The 17,023-nt window shown below is 42.9% G+C and overlaps 2 long non-coding RNA genes across 2 annotated transcripts; both read right to left on the reverse strand.

The window, feature by feature from the left end:
* Window positions 1-5,983: 5,983 nt before the first annotated feature.
* On the reverse strand, window positions 5,984-6,502 carry LOC134208349 (uncharacterized). The gene is made up of 3 exons (XR_009978628.1): window positions 6,421-6,502; window positions 6,287-6,361; window positions 5,984-6,216 (listed from the first exon to the last, which is right to left on the reverse strand). It is a non-coding gene; the product is annotated as an uncharacterized LOC134208349 (long non-coding RNA).
* A 7,113-nt stretch (window positions 6,503-13,615) lies between these two features.
* LOC134208350 (uncharacterized) lies at window positions 13,616-14,548 on the reverse strand. The gene is made up of 3 exons (XR_009978629.1): window positions 14,467-14,548; window positions 14,332-14,406; window positions 13,616-14,261 (listed from the first exon to the last, which is right to left on the reverse strand). It is a non-coding gene; the product is annotated as an uncharacterized LOC134208350 (long non-coding RNA).
* Between the last annotated feature and the right edge of the window lie 2,475 nt (window positions 14,549-17,023).

Raw genomic sequence — 17,023 nt, forward strand, 5'->3', positions numbered from 1 at the left:
TTGATTATTTCGTTGAAAATTCCTTCAAATATTCTGTTGGGAATACCTTCAAGAAAGTAATAAAAAATCTGGAAAGTATACCAACAAAATATCGGATAGAATTCAGGTATTTTGTATGGTTATGGGGCCCTCCTTAGCCGTGTGGTAAGACGCGCGGCTACAAAGCAAGACCATGCTGAGGGTGGCTGGGTTCGATTCCCGGTGCCGGTCTAGACAATTTTCGGATTGGAAATTGTCTCAACTTCCCTGGGCATAAAAGTATCATCGTGTTAGCCTCATGATATACGAATGCGAAAATGGTAACTTGGCTTAGAAACCTCGCAGTTAATAACTGTGGAAGTGCTTAATGAACACTAAGCTGTGAGGCGGCTCTGTCCCAGTGTGGGAATGTAATGCCAATAAGAAGAAGAAGTATGGTTTTATTGAATAAAAGAATTCCTAAAGGAATCTCTGAAAAAAATATTAAAGAAATTTTCGATTAAAAATATTACATTTCCCCAAACTTTTATTCAGAAACTTCTCTTGAAATTCCATCGGAAATTCAAATAAATTTGATAATAAAAATATTTATCAAATAATTTCAGTAAAAATATTCAATTCGGCGAGTCACGTGCCCCATCGTGCCCTAGTTTAAATCCACTAATTGAATTAATAATTATTCAAACGGTGCAACGAAAAGCAAGCCTTGTGTTTCCTGTGCCTATTAGCCTCATATGAGCACAGGAAATGTTAAGATATAAAATGAAGAATTCAATTCTTCAGGTTATTTTTCTTAGTAACGAACAAGTTTGTAGGAATTGTTTACAAGAAAAGCTGTTTCACACTGCTAGCTGAGCCTTATATAAAAAAATCGCCCATGAAGTACATGATAGTACAACATTTAAGTAGTGCAAAATAAGGATGATTACTCATGCTTCGATATAACATACAATTCGATATAACGTACAAATTTTAAATCGAATGAACGTTATATCGAAGTTTACCTGTAGTAATCCATAAGCAATTGGGGTAAAAAGTTAAAGAATATACATGACAGCTATCAGTACTAGCTATCGAGATACTCCGTTACAACGCAACGCAGAATTGAGTGAAAAAAGTAGATCATGTTTGTTTGTTGCTTGATGAAAGACAAATGTTCAGCATTCAGAGGTCACATACAGTCGTGATTTATTTAGTAGGCAGAACGATCGGCCGGTCATGACATAATTTGTTCTGCTTTGTGCGATTAGCAGAACGATCGGCCGATCAACGAAATGTTCTGCTTTGTGCGGGTGAGTAAATTAACTAGAAAGTGAAGATGCAGTTCGCGTCGGTAAGCAGAACGATCGGCTGGTCATCGAAAATATTGTTCTGCTTTGTGCGGTTAGAAGAGAGATCAGTTGGTCATCGACAATTTTGTACTGCTTAGTGCGGTCGGTAATTAAAATAATTATTGTTCGTTTGATTATGTATCGATTCGAATTGATCAAACTACACGCTATACACGGCATACCGTTTACCAAAACGAACCCAGCCACAATACCTACCCCATCCCAGTAATTTCTCGTGGAAGTGCAGATGACTCGTCGGCTTCTATCAAAGCGAGTATCATGTCAAAATTTTCCTACCCATTCCTTAATTGACCTGCATTCGGACACGGCCGGCGCTGGTATTGCTTATTTTTGGGTCACCAGTTCTTACACATAGAACATGATGTTAGTCCCAAACTTCATCTGTTGGTTCTCTGTGTAATAACAGCTGACCTGGCAATAACGAAGTAGCAACCGTGGGCGGTCAATCATGCTCATGCTCATGCTCATGTTGTTAAACAACATCATTAATCAATAAATTGCATATATAACTAGAAATGCATAAATAGTTGCGAGTTATTGTGTAAATTATTGCCGTTATTGTGTAAATTGATCTAAGCGAGTTATTTTAATTAAGGCTCCCCCAGACTTAAGCGATTCCAGCGCCGCGACGACGACAACTAGTCGCCGCGATACTAACGTTGAGTCGCTACAGGCAATGTTCCATTTAACGGCGACAGAATCGCAGTCACCAAGCGATAGAATCGCGTGTGTTTGGCGAAACCTATGAAGCTGACAATATGTCGTCCCAAAAACTCCTAGATGCATGAGGACTGTCCCGACCTAAGTAGGGTAGCTTCGGCAGGTAACACATACATACATACATACACACATACAGGAATTTGCTCAGTTCGTCTATTTGAGCTGATTGATAGGGGTCCCGAGCCTTCTACAGAAAGTTTATTTTTGGAGTGAAATAATTGCTTTTGTTCAATAAGAAAATCAAAAATTTAAGCTTAAGGATTTCAATACAAAGATTATATTGATATATACAGATTTTGCAACGTTTCATAAAGAGCTGTTTTTAAATCTGTCATTCGCTGGTTGAGTGAAAAAAAATGTATAATAATTGTGAACACTCAATCTAGTTAAGCTGAGCTAAGTTAAGCAAATCCTGTACGTTAAGCTAATCCTGAAGCCAGTAAACAATTTTTAGGACAAAGATTTATTCAAGTTGATGGATCATTACGCCGGATGAAAAGTGAGAAGTGAGAAGTGAGAGATGAGGAGTAAGTACTAAGTAGTGATTAGTTAAAAGTGAGTAGTGAAATACAAGAACTGTGGAAGAAAACAAAAGAGTGGCGACCAAATGTGGCAGTTTACATCGAACGCAGTTGCTGATGAAGCAAGTGTATAGGAGCTAGACAATACTAAATACTCGTGGTCATCATGGAAATTTGGTTTCATCAGTACCCGCTGAGCTGCGGAGGACGGCGGAGGTCCTTCGTTGTTTAATTGAGAAAGCACCTGTCTAGTGTACTGGTTTCGTGGGATCAAACCCCACCGAAGGAAGTGGTTAACCTCCTATAATTTTTTCGAACAAAATCTATCACATGTTGTGCATATGCATAAATCGAATTTCAGACATAGTAAGGAAGAAGTAAGAAGGGAAAAGAAATAAAAAAGATGTAACAAAGAGAAATGAGTAGAAAGAAAGAAGCAGAAAGAAATAAAACAAAAAAAAGAAAACAATACAGGGTGCAGCAAAAAATAATGCGAAAATTGGTTCTATTTCTTTCAAATCCCATTTGAACTGCTCCAAGCAATAATATCAACATCTTCAAGTTCAGTTATCATTATAAGGTCCTTTTAGACAAATTTACTGAATGTGTGCTCTATTTTTATTAATAATATCTTCAAGACGACGCCGGAGCTTAAACACCCCTTTCGAACCGAGTCCTCCAGCATCGTCTGCGAAGTGCATGTTAGGGCTGACAATAGGGTCTTCACACAAGGGTGCGATCGTTTGCAGGCTCGTGCTTAAACATTCGCCCCAATCGTATAACCCAACGGGTTAAGATCCGGACCACTAGAGGGCCACAAATCTTTCAACCAAATCTTCATTTTCAGGAAAGCGCTTTAAAAGCACTCCTTTAAAATACCGATAAATAATTCGGTATTAATTTTAAACCCAAAATAAATGAAAACAGGCGGCAGTGTCAAACCGTTGTGGCCGCCAAGCCAAACATCATGACATCAGCCGTAATGGTTTGGAGTTTAAACTTCATTTTCTCCAGAACATCCACATTTTTTTTTCGGTGAAATGAATCGGTCCGTGCGGCCGTTAGCGTCAGCATCGATGCTGAAAAGCTTTTCGCGTCGGAGAACAGGATTATACTTTTTTCCTTAAGCCTAGTATGCAGTTCTTAAGTAAAACGGTCAAGGAAAATTTCGAGTTATTACCAAAGGAATTTTGACAATTAAAAGCAGTAGGCGAAAAACAAAATATTTTCTGTTTTCATTCGTTAGTCGATTTGGTAGTGTTGCGAGTCAAGTGGAGCAAATACAGTACCAAACGCAAAACCTTCGCAACCGACTTTGTGAATCATTTCCGTTTTGCCCATCGGTGAACGGAATAGATTCGATAGAATGATAGCTTCAACGGCGTTGTGGAAATCATCGTTTTTTCGCAAAGGCAGTGCCACCGGTCGTCAGCTTCTGGAGCTGCCATAGCCGCGATATTCTGCTGTGTTTCAATCTAAATCTTTTTGCAGATTTTGTATCCAGCTCTATTTGAGGTAAGGCCGTCGCAGCTTCACTTCCTTTCCCTAATCGGGATCGGCTATCGGCAGTTCATCGAGTGACTCCTGGTACTACACTGTTTTACAGCAGCGATGGCAACTTCTGGCAACGATGACTTCTTCTGTATTCCAATTGGTTGCTCGTGACATATAGAAAAAACTCCTTGCAGCTCGAACAGATCATGACTTCAAATAACCACGCAGGGGTTTTCTTCAAATTATTCCAAAACAAAAATCTTGTTAAATCAATTGTTAAAAAATCAATTAGTGCAGTTACTAATTGCTAGTTTTTATCTCGTTTCATTATACGAGTAAACATTTTCAAAGCAAGGGTACGATGAAAACCATGGACAATTTTACTAAGCAAGAGCATCTGTATTGAATAATTAAATATTTGTTCAGCTCGAATAACATAATAAACAAATCATCGACCAATTCCCTAAACAGTTTGGTTTTTGTTTCTTGACGAGCCTGGATCCAAAGGCGACCATCGACCATCTCTAGTTCGAGCAATGCTTTCTTACCATATTGACAAACTCACTCCGGTTTTTTTGACTCAATTATGCCTCCAACTTCTCAGACACAAATGGATAATCGCATATCAGTTCCACATTGATTTTAGTCATTTTCAAATTTGAACCTGTAATTGTCATATTTCTCATTCTTATAGTGACCGTTCAATACGAATATTTATTTAATTAGAAGATTAAAAAAAACCTTTTAGTTTGTCTCATATGCCAGTGTAGTCGTTGAGCTTCCGGATAAACTTCTGGGTGACATTTAAGATTAGGTTAATTTTAGAGGAAATTCCTAGAGGAATTTTTGAAAATATTCCCAAAGACATTTCGGAAATAATTTCTGGCGACTATAACCGTCAGCCTTACTGACCTTCCCGGCTTAAAAGTGAGATGGCTTAAGCGCCACTCCCGAGGGAGACCATCCACCAATATTTGGGTTGCCCGACCGTTGAGACCTTTCAGGGGAAGAAGGCTCAGTTTTTAAATTTGGTCCGGGAAGTAAGATGGCTGACTGAAACTGTCCACAAAAAAGAAACGCTACTAATGCGGTTTATGAGTATAATTATCTAAAACAAGATTATAATTATCGGCCAGTGATGAATTATATAAAAGGGGTTTTGTCATCACCGGCAAGTATCCCGAAATTCCCAATCGAACCGACCCGTGTCCGACTAAAAAGTTGCCCGGTTGGTTTCGGAGCCAACCTCCCCAGTAAAACAATTTCTACAACAAAAACTACAAACGGGACACGTGTGACATGAAAAACACTCAACTCATTTCACTTAATTGGGACCAACATTTATTGCCTGGATCTATCCGTCCGCTTTCTCATTTCTCGTACGCTACTCTTGAAATGTTTCTACCTTACGCATCGAAAAGACAAGCTTTTATCCCGACAAATACAAGCTTTATTCACAACATTTATCTTACACTAGTGTTCATTTCTCTCTTCGCTCTTCCTATACTCTCTGAACCGTTCCCATGCTCTATGGTCCCTGTCTACCTATCGTGTGTGCTTTGGCTAGGTGTGCATTCTAATGACGTGCTATTTCGAATCTCTCGTTCGCCTCGGCGAACGCAATGGGTTTTCGATTCACGGAATTTGCTTCACGGTCTTACAAAAACGGCCGTGCACGCCACGCAACGGAAACTATGTTGCGGCGTGAATTAAATTGTCGTCATGCGCATGAATATAATAGGTGGTGGGTACTCACAGACCTTTACATGGTGACGATACTGACGCCGCCGGATGAACGGAAAGGAGGTGGCGGTGAACTCGCTGCTGCGCTCTCGTACGACGACGAAGTTCTGTTGCCGCCGGGGTAGGCGGATTGCCTTTCTGCTGCTGGTTGGCGGTCGGTTCACTCGATCATCGGAGACTTTCTTTGCGCGCGACGCGACACGTGCGTCGAGGTTTCCCTAGTCGTCACTAGGGGAACGGAAATAACGTATGCGCTTGCTGTTCGTCCTGCCTAGGGAGCGTGGAAAACGGAAGCGTCCCTCTTCCGGCGTGCCCCGGGAGAACTTCTGAGCCTGACAGTGGGGTCAGAAATGGCCACTGGGAGTTCGGTTGTGATGTCGCGGACGGTCGAACGGCTTGGCAAGAACCTTGGAATAGTTGGTTACACGTTTCACGTGTTAATTTAACATTACAAATATTACAAATAGCACGAATTACCTTCAATTGCACAAAGCCACACACGAGAACACACCGCCTTTTCACAATAGCACGCACAATTACTGATAGCTACAACTATGGGAAAGGAATTCTTGTTTTAGTTAAGATTCACTAATTGACTATTTTCATGTCACCTTATATAAGACACCACGGCGCGAGAACTTTGGGCCACTCCTGCCTCTTCCACGGATCAGTTCGAAGTGAACTTGATCAACTTGGGAATCCTCAGAATAACCGCCAAATTGCAATTGCATCACCGGACATCACGAAGATAATTTCGTGATTCCGAAAATTACTCTCGCGCTCTAAATAATCATATTCGCGCATGTTTGCGTCTCTTTCCACGAACAGCTTCAATCATCCATCTCGCTGTTCGGCCCCAAAATCTTGGGTGGAAAGAAAACGCCAAAGGTCATTGCAACCTGAAAGGATTCTCAACGGGTCGATGCACGCGGGCGATAGCATGTGCTACAAGCCACCCGGCAGATTTGATCAATTTTAATGGGCAATAAATTCCCACGGCCGCTCACCACGTCAGTAGGAACTCACATAATCAATTTTGTTTTGCGCTTCTTGAGAGTGCCGCTCATGAACAGAATGAACGCTAATGTAGTGAATTTGGAATTTGTGCTCTAGGCTGGTTCAACTGTTTTGGTAAATTGCTAAATTAATTTAAATAACTAACGGATATTACGAGTAACATAAATTGAATAAATAAACATGAAACGACCTGCTCGTTACATTATTCCCCACTAAATGTACGAAAATTTGATTGGCATTGGAATGGAGATTACAATTACCAATCAAATTTTCGTAGGCCTAAATCTACCACAGATTATATTTACATATTTACAAAGTGCGAGGTACTATAACGTTGTATTTAAATTCGGGGTCATATAGATTCATCATCAACCGAAGTTGACTCCCTCTCTGTTTACAGCACATATTCTATTACGGAATATGTCTGCCACTGACCATCAACGACATTATGTCTCCGGTCTCCAGCGAAATTAAATATTAACAAAATAGAACTACTCACAACAATTTAAAAGACGGTAACTTGATTTGGACGGAAAAAGCAAATGGAAGTGATTCATAGAATGGATTATTGTTGTTGTTGTTGATGACCTCAAGCACGCAAAATCGAAAAAATAACAAGCAGAAAACGAACAACATTTAAAAGGCATCAACTCAAAGTCGTCGACAAACTATGAGTGAGCTCACGCGAAAACTGACACGAAACGATACATTATCTTCTACACCAGGACTCTTTGCCGATTAACGAAGACAATGTACACGAAAATTTCCACCTAAGTGGACGCGGACCGATGAGTTGGAATTGCAATCTAAAGCCCAACACGTAGCGAGCGCGCAAGATTCAATCCTTCTCATCAAAATAACTGTTTCTGTACACAGCTTGCTGCCACGGATAATTATGCGCGATAACGCTAACTGTTGTACTGAAACGAAAATTATCATCTTGAATGAATTTTTAAACACCGGGATTTACCCGAAAACAAAATTCTACAAGAGATTTTTAAAACAAACATAAACACAAAATTACCATTCATACACCCCTTGCATTCAAAACCATAAATGAACCGACTGAGCTTTGATTAGTTCATCGCTCAGTTCATTCTGCACTCATACCGGTCTATCAGACATTCCAAGTCATCAACAAAAAGGGAAACGTCAAAATACAACACAGTGAAATGTGATCGGGAAGCAGAATTCTAGTGAAAATAGTGAATTTTACCGTGAAAGAAGGTGAATTCGGTGAAACTAATGTGAGAATGAACCAGTTCGAAAGGAGTTCTAGCGCGGATGGGTGCTGTTTTAGGAGAGTATACGATTTTCGTTCCAAAACATTGGGTGTAAAGTTTGTGTTTGTTTTTTTTTTCTTTTCTTTTTTTTTTATATACAGTTGGGCCGACCTCAGCAGGATACGTGGGATACTGGATGACTAGGACGAAGGAAATAATTGAAGGACGATGGGAAAGAACATGAATGGGACTTTTTATGGATGAATGGGACTTTTTATGGATGAATGGACTAGGACTGGATAATATTTGTGAACTGCGAGGACGAAGACGAACGGAATGCTTACGGGTGGAAATCTACTGCGCTACACAATGGAAACGACTACAAAACAAGTAAGAAAACGTACTAATTTACAAATTAATGAACGTAGGCAATAAGCTAATGAATTATTTCTCTTTTTAGGGACGATGTGCAACAAACTAAACAACAACTGAACAAGAAACTCTGTGTATAACAAATGGAATAAATTAACGAAATTATATGTGGAAGATATGGAAAGGACGAAAACCAAGACTAAATTGACTATATTTACAAAGATGACGTACCCCAAACAAAGTTCATAAATTCGTGAGTGGTTTTCGACATTTACTTCTAACAATTAGGCTAACTACTAATATTATTGCTAAAGATTAGGGTACTAGATCTACTATAAACTAACTAGGTATGTACATATTTACAATCGCGCAGCCACTGTGGGCCGTAAATTCGCTCGAGTTGAATTTGATTATTCGCGTTGTTTTGTAGTCTCTTCCGGTCGGTTAAGGAACAATCTCGGTACCCTCAGTGTTTGGTCCATTCGAAAACTTTCCTCCCACGAGTCCGTCGAAAATTGCCCTAGAAGATGTAATTACCCCGTAGGTGTTTTTTCTCATCGTAATCTGTGGTCACTCACTAGGAGGTTCATAGCTTGAAAAGGCTACCACTTATTGGCTTGGACGAGTTTTCATCTTCTTCAACCTATTGGCGAAGTAGACCCCCAATCGTTTCCCGTCCTGATCCTCCAGTTCATAGGTGTTAGTCCCCAAAATTTTTCGCACCACAGCGGGTTCATATTTTGGAGCCAACTTCCGACAAAATCCCTTCCCTTTATTGGACAATTCAAAGGTTTGTTTTAATAGCATTTCGCCCACCGCGTAGGTGGGGCAGTTAGGATTGGATCTTAGGTTGTACGTTTTGGCATGTTTTGCGTAGGCGCTCGACAAATTCACCTTGATCTGATCGAATAGCTTTTGCCTTTTTTCGGCCGCAGTGTTGTCGGTGATGTTGGTCGATGGTACGTTGTCGCGAATTCGCGAGTATTCAGTTCCGTCGGAGATTTTGTTCCTTCCGAACACTACAAAGTACGGGTTGTGCTTCGTCGAGTCGTGAACAGAGTTTCGGATAGCTTCCGCAATTTCCTGTAAATTATCCGACCAGTGATTGTGCTCTCCTTTGAGCGTGGCTCGTATGGCAGTCGTGATAACCCGGTTAACCCTTTCGGTATTATTAACCTGCGGGTGGTAGGCAGGGGTTAACCAGTGCGAAACATTATATTTGTTCAACAGTTCTTTGAACTGTTTCGACACGAATTGAGAACCGTTGTCGGTCAATACTGTCTCCGGGACGCCGAACAACCGAAATATCGAGTTCTCCACAAATTCCACCAACGAATGAGCTTTAGCTTCTCTGAATGGGTGCACCAGAATGAACTTGCTAAAGACGTCCGTGGCCACTAAGAGACAAGTGTGCCTTCCACGTCCTGATGGCGGTAATGGCCCAACGTAGTCGAGAGTGACAAACTGCCATGGATACTCGACGGGCTTCTGAGAACCCATTGGTGGTGTCACGTTGATGTTTCCGGACTTACTGACCAGGCACTTCAGGCAACCTCTGCAGAATCTGCGTACCTCTTCATTCATGCGAGGCCAGAAATATCGCTGTTTTACCGTCGCTAGCGTCTTTTCGTACCCCAGATGATTCTTTTCGTGTTCGATGCAGATTATGTCCTTCCTCTGCGCTGAATTTGGAATAAGTTTCGTTTCGTTACTGACGTACCGATAAACTTGACCATCTACCACACGGAAGTCAGTGTGCTTTCCTGGGTCCGCCTGGATTTTGTCAATCAGGTCTTCGTATTCGAAATCGGGTGCAGTTGCTACGACTGTGTCTACCTCTATGGAACGTGACAAGCAGTCAGCGGTAATGTTCGCTTTCCCCTTCCGGTATTCCAGGTCGAAGTCGTAAGACTGTATGCGAAGCGCCCATCGCAGTAGCTTGGCATTACCTGTCTCCGTTCCGACGTTGAAGAGCCACAACAGGCTTCTGGCGTCGGTAATCACGCGGAACTTCGTACCTTCCACGTAATGACGGAAGTGGTGTATTGCGGATAGCACGCCCAGACATTCCTTTTCAACGGCTGAATAACGACGTTGGGTACGATTGAGCTTTTTGCTAAAATAGCTTATCACTCGTGTTACGCCGTCCTGGTCTTGAACCAGGGCCGCTCCTACCGCCCTGTCGGAAGCATCAGACTCGATCGTGAAAATTTTCCCGAAGTCTGGGTTACCGAGTACCGGTGCCGATGTGAGGACCGCTTTCAACTCTCGGAAAGCCTCCTCAGCTTCCTTCGTCCATTTCAACTTTTTGTTCTCCTTCGTTAGCAAATCTGTAATCGGAGCCGTGACCTTACTGTAGTTTTTTATGAAGCGTTGATAGAACCCTGCAAGTCCCATCAACCTCCGTATGTCCTCCTGCGTTTTTGGCTGCGCATAGTCGAGAATCGGCTGGATCCTTGACGTGTCTATGGCCACTCCGTTCTCATTAAGGAGGTAGCCCAAATAGACCACCTGTTTTCGGCAGAATCTGGATTTCTCGATTGAGATCGTCAGTCCAGCCTTTCGCAATCTTTCTGCAACGATTCGCATTAGACGTAGGTGTTCCTCGAAGGTGCGCGACGCGATCACTATGTCGTCAAGGTAGACGAAGACGTACGGTTCTAGGTCAAAACCTATCGCCTTGTCCATGAGTCTCGACATAGTGAACGGTGCATTGGTCAATCCGAAAGGAAGTACCTTGAACCGGTATACGCCTTTTGCCGTCCTGAACGCCGTGTAATTGCGACATTCCTGCTTCAAGGGTATCTGGAAGTAGGCGTCTTTGAGGTCGATGACCGTAAAGAATTTCGCTTTCTCCAAGTGCCGGTATATGTCTTGCATATTCCGCATTGGGTACGTATCCGTCACGGTCATTTTGTTTATTCTTCGCGAATCCAGACACACCCTCATTTTCCCGTTCTTTTTCATTACGGGAACAAGAGGGTTAGTCCATTCGCTGTAACACTCATCTATAGCATCTAGACTCTTGAAGCGCTCTACTTCCTCGTCGATAGCATGCTGTATATAAGGTGAACACTTGTACATAGGTGTATTCCGTGGGTTTGCACCTCCTTCAGTACGATCTCATGCTCGAGTAGGCTTGTCCTTCCCAGCTTACCCACTCCTGTCAACTCGAACTGCCTTACTACGTCCGCTAGTTGTCTCCGTTGTTCCGCTGTGAGATCGTGTTCGGTTTCAATCTCGTCTAGGTTGGGTGTCGTTTGAGTTGGACCTTCGTAGACCGGAATCTCGAGTGTTTCGTCCTCATCAACTGTTTCCAGCTTCGGTATCTCGCCAGATGGCTCCACCGTAAAACACAATGGTGAGCTGTTCTGGTACTCCACCGTCTCCAGTTCTTCCATTCCTCGTCCCAAGTCGATCATCGGCTTAATGCCGAAGGAGTCCCAAAAATCGGCACCCAGGATCAGCTGCCGAGAAATCTCTGGAACCACTAGCGTGGGAATGACCTTGGTTAGTCCTTTATAGGAGAATGGTACATTGACGTACCCTAAACAACCGTAAGTCGATCCGTCCGCCGTTGTTACTCGGATTGCCGCTGGTTGTATTTTCAGTCTGTACCGGTGTACCAAATCTAGGGAATTCAAAATACTGATCCCTGCTCCTGAATCTAATAAGGCATCCCATTCCGTGTCAAATATTTTCACTCTAATGTGAGGACATTTTGTATTGTGGATCCTAATATGGTAAATCTGTGAAAAGGGGTTAAATGGTTCGTTCGGTGTTGCTTTTTTGGGAATTTTAGATGTCGGAGGGATGAACGACTTCCCGCCTTCGTTGCATCCCCTCATTCGTTTCCCTGACGATCACCTCCTGTAGACCTGGAGCAGCGCTCACAGGTTCGGATGGTTCTTCCCAAACTGCCGCAGCCGTAACAGAAAATGACTTTCGGCTTTTGGCACTGCCTCCAACCATGCCCTTGCTCTTGGCAATTCCAGCATGCGAGGAGACTTGAATTGGCCGTCCGCCCAGAAGTTATATTCCGCTGACCGCTTGCAGCTGCGTGTACCGTCTCTCTTCCACCGTCTCGGAAGTTTCGGCCACCAATCGCGTTGATTGAAGGTGACTGCTCGCCCTCACTGTCACTGTAGTCTGCTGCTATCTGGTTTACTGGTCTACGAAATGATGATCTCCAGGTTGCTGTTGGAGTTGAGGATCAGCAGCGTCAATCCGATGATTTAGCCGGATCAGCTGCTGGAGATCTTCAACCTTCACCAACGATATTTTCGACCTGTAATGTTGGCGCATGTTGTCCCACACTACCTCAAACTTGCGACGCTTTGAAAGTGGCCGAGACAACAAACGATCCAACTTCTCAATCTCCGAAACGAACGCGATAAATGATTCTCCCCTGAGCTGCTTCCTCTCATGGATCTTAGACCTTATACCCTGGTCCATGTTCGGGTTCCCGAACCTGTAAGTAATCGAGGTTTCAAAGCTATCCCACGTTACTAGCTCATCTACAAAAGTAAAGAACCAGTCCGAAGCTGGTCCCTCTAGCAACATGTGGATATCCCTTAATAAAATTTCCTTCGAAATCCCTTCGCGTTCTGCCAACTTCTTGGCTTTATACAGAAAATTTTCTACAGACCCGGATCTCTGCTCGCCGGAAAATCTTAATTTCCACTTCTCGATGCGGCTCTGATACAGTTGTCTGTGGTTTGGTCCGGGAAGTAAGATGGCTGACTGAAACTGTCCACAAAAAAGAAACGCTACTAATGCGGTTTATGAGTATAATTATCTAAAACAAGATTATAATTATCGGCCAGTGATGAATTATATAAAAGGGGTTTTGTCATCACCGGCAAGTATCCCGAAATTCCCAATCGAACCGACCCGTGTCCGACTAAAAAGTTGCCCGGTTGGTTTCGGAGCCAACCTCCCCAGTAAAACAATTTCTACAACAAAAAACTACAAACGGGACACGTGTGACATGAAAAACACTCAACTCATTTCACTTAATTGGGACCAACATTTATTGCCTGGATCTATCCGTCCGCTTTCTCATTTCTCGTACGCTACTCTTGAAATGTTTCTACCTTACGCATCGAAAAGACAAGCTTTTATCCCGACAAATACAAGCTTTATTCACAACATTTATCTTACACTAGTGTTCATTTCTCTCTTCGCTCTTCCTATACTCTCTGAACCTTTCCCATGCTCTATGGTCCCTGTCTACCTATCGTGTGTGCTTTGGCTAGGTGTGCATTCTAATGACGTGCTATTTCGAATCTCTCGTTCGCCTCGGCGAACGCAATGGGTTTTCGATTCACGGAATTTGCTTCACGGTCTTACAAAAACGGCCGTGCACGCCACGCAACGGAAACTATGTTGCGGCGTGAATTAAATTGTCGTCATGCGCATGAATATAATAGGTGGTGGGTACTCACAGACCTTTACATGGTGACGATGACGCCGCCGGATGAACGGAAAGGGGGTGGCGGTGAATTCGCTGCTGCTCTCTCGTTCGGCGACGATGCTCTGTTGCCGCCGGGGGTAGGCGGATTGCCTTTCTGCTGCTGGTTGGCGGTCGGTTCACTCGAACATCGGAGACTTACTTTGCGCGCGACGCGACACGTGCGTCGAGGTTTCCCTAGTCGTCACTAGGGGAACGGAAATAACGTATGCGCTTGCTGTTCGTCCTGCCTAGGGAGCGTGGAAAAACGGAAGCGTCCCTCTTCCGGCGTGCCCCGGGAGAACTTCTGAGCCTGACAGTGGGGTCAGAAATGGCCACTGGGAGTTCGGTTGTGATGTCGCGGACGGTCGAACGGCTTGGCAAGAACCTTGGAATAGTTGGTTACACGTTTCACGTGTTAATTTAACATTACAAATATTACAAATAGCACGAATTACCTTCAATTGCACAAAGCCACACACGAGAACACACCGCCTTTTCACAATAGCACGCACAATTACTGATAGCTACAACTATGGGAAAGGAATTCTTGTTTTAGTTAAGATTCACTAATTGACTATTTTTCATGTCACCTTATATAAGACACCACGGCGCGAGAACTTTGGGCCACTCCTGCCTCTTCCACGGATCAGTTCGAAGTGAACTTGATCAACTTGGGAATCCTCAGAATAACCGCCAAATTGCAAATTGCATCACCGGACATCACGAAGATAATTTCGTGATTCCGAAAATTACTCTCGCGCTCTAAATAATCATATTCGCGCATGTTTGCGTCTCTTTCCACGAACAGCTTCAATCATCCATCTCGCTGTTCGGCCCCAAAATCTTGGGTGGAAAGAAAACGCCAAAGGTCATTGCAACCTGAAAGGATTCTCAACGGGTCGATGCACGCGGGCGATAGCATGTGCTACAAGCCACCCGGCAGATTTGATCAATTTTAATGGGCAATAAATTCACGGCCGCTCACCACGTCAGTAGGAACTCACATAATCAATTTTGTTTTGCGCTTCTTGAGAGTGCCGCTCATGAACAGAATGAACGCTAATGTAGTGAATTTGGAATTTGTGCTCTAGGCTGGTTCAACTGTTTTGGTAAATTGCTAAATTAATTTAAATAACTAACGGATATTACGAGTAACATAAATTGAATAAATAAACATGAAACGACCTGCTCGTTACACGACATGATCGCGAAACTTCCTGGTGGCATTCCTGGAGAAATTCCCACAAGAGTTCCTGGAGGAATTTCAGAAAGAATGCCTGAATTAATTCCTGATGAGTTCCTAGAGGAACTCCTAGAGAAGTGCTGGAGGATTTCTCGAGGAAATTAGTGAAGAATTTCCTGAAGCAATTAGGTGACCTATTACTGGAGGAGTTCCTTGAAGAAACCCTGGATAAATATCTGGAGGAAATCATGGAGGAAGTCCAGATAGCAGTGCTGGATAAATTCCTGGAGCAATAAGTGGAAATTTTTTTGGAGGAATTAGTGGATGAGTCCTTCACGAAGTCCTAGGTAATGCTGGAGGAATACTTGAAGCAATTAGTGACGGAATTTCTAATGAATATCCTGAAGGAATTGTTGGAGAAATTCCCGCAGGAATGCCTAGAATAATTCCCGGATTAATTTTGAATGTAATTTCCGGAGCAATTATTGGAACAAACCCTAAAGGAGTTCCTGAAGAAATTCCTGAAGCAATTGATGGAAGAATTCCTGGAACCATTAAAAGAACTGTTTCTGAGAGAGCTCCTGGATCAATTAGTGGAAGAATCCCGGGGGCAATTAGTGGAGAAATTCTTCCTCCGAGAATTTTCTCTGGAAATTTCCCTAAAAATTCCTCCAGGAAAAGCCCCAGCAAACCGGAAATACTCCCAGGAAGAATTTCCGAAGGAATTCCTGGAGGTATTTCTGGAGAAATTCCTCAAGGAACTCCGGGAGGATTTTTTGGAGGTAATCCCGGAGGAATTCCTCGAGGTATACTCGGAGGAATTCCAAGAGGTAATCCCGGAGGAATTCCTTGAGACATTCCTGGAGGAATTCATGGAAGAAATTTTGGAATTCACGGAGGAATTTCTGTAGAAATTCTTGGAGGAATTCTTGAAAGTTTTCCTGGAGAAATTTTAAGAGAATTTCCCTGGAAAATTCCTAGAGGAATTCCAGACGGAATTTTTGGAGGAAATCCCGGAGGAATTCTTGGAGTAATTCCAGAAGGAATTCATGGAGGAAATCCTGGAGGAATTCTTGGAGAAATTCTCGGAGGAATTCCCGAAGGAATTCCTGAAAGAGTTCTTGGAGGAATTCCTGGAGGTATTCCAGAGGAAATTCCAGGAAAAAATCTTAGAGGAATTCCCGGAGGAGTTCTTAGAGAAAATCCTGGAGAAGTTCCTGGAGGAATTCCCAGGGGAGTTCCTGGAGAAATTCCCGGAGGAGTTCCTGGAAGAATTCCCGGAGGAATTTCCACTGGAAATTCTGGAGAAATTCTTAGAGAAAATAGCTGGCGAAATTCCCGGAGGAATTCCTGGAAGAATTCTTGGAGAAATTCCTGGAGGAATTCTTGGAAGAATTCCTGGAAGAATTCTTGGAAGAATTCCTGGAGGAATTCTCGGACGAGTTCCCGGAAGAATTTCTGGAGGAATCCCAGGAGGAATTCCTGGAGGAATTCTCGGAGGAATTCCTGGAGGAATTCTTGGAGGAATTCCTGGAGGAATTCTTGGAGGAATTCCTGGAGAAATTTTCGTGAGAAATGCTTAAAAACTTCCTAGAGAAAATTTCTTAGAAACATCCGCAGTAACTTCGGGACAAATTTCCGAAAGAATTCCTTCAGTATACCCAGGAAGACTTCCAGAAGACATTATTGAAAGAATTCTTGGAGTTAATTTCGGAGGATTTGATTCAGGAAGTGCTGGAGGAACTCCAGAAGGAAATCCCGAAAAACTACTAGAGGAATTCCTGGAACAATTTCCGATGGATTTTTTAAGAAATTCTCGAAGGAACTCCTGGAAGAAATCCCGAAGGAATCAGAAAGAATTCCCGAAGGAATTTCTGGAAGAAATCCAGGAGAAATTCCCGAAGGAAGTCCCGCAGGAATTCCCGAAGAAATTCTCGAAAGAATTCCCGGAGAAACACTCGAAG

This window comes from Armigeres subalbatus, chromosome 1 (genome assembly GCF_024139115.2).
Source record: "Armigeres subalbatus isolate Guangzhou_Male chromosome 1, GZ_Asu_2, whole genome shotgun sequence".
Lineage (NCBI taxonomy): Eukaryota > Metazoa > Arthropoda > Insecta > Diptera > Culicidae > Armigeres > Armigeres subalbatus.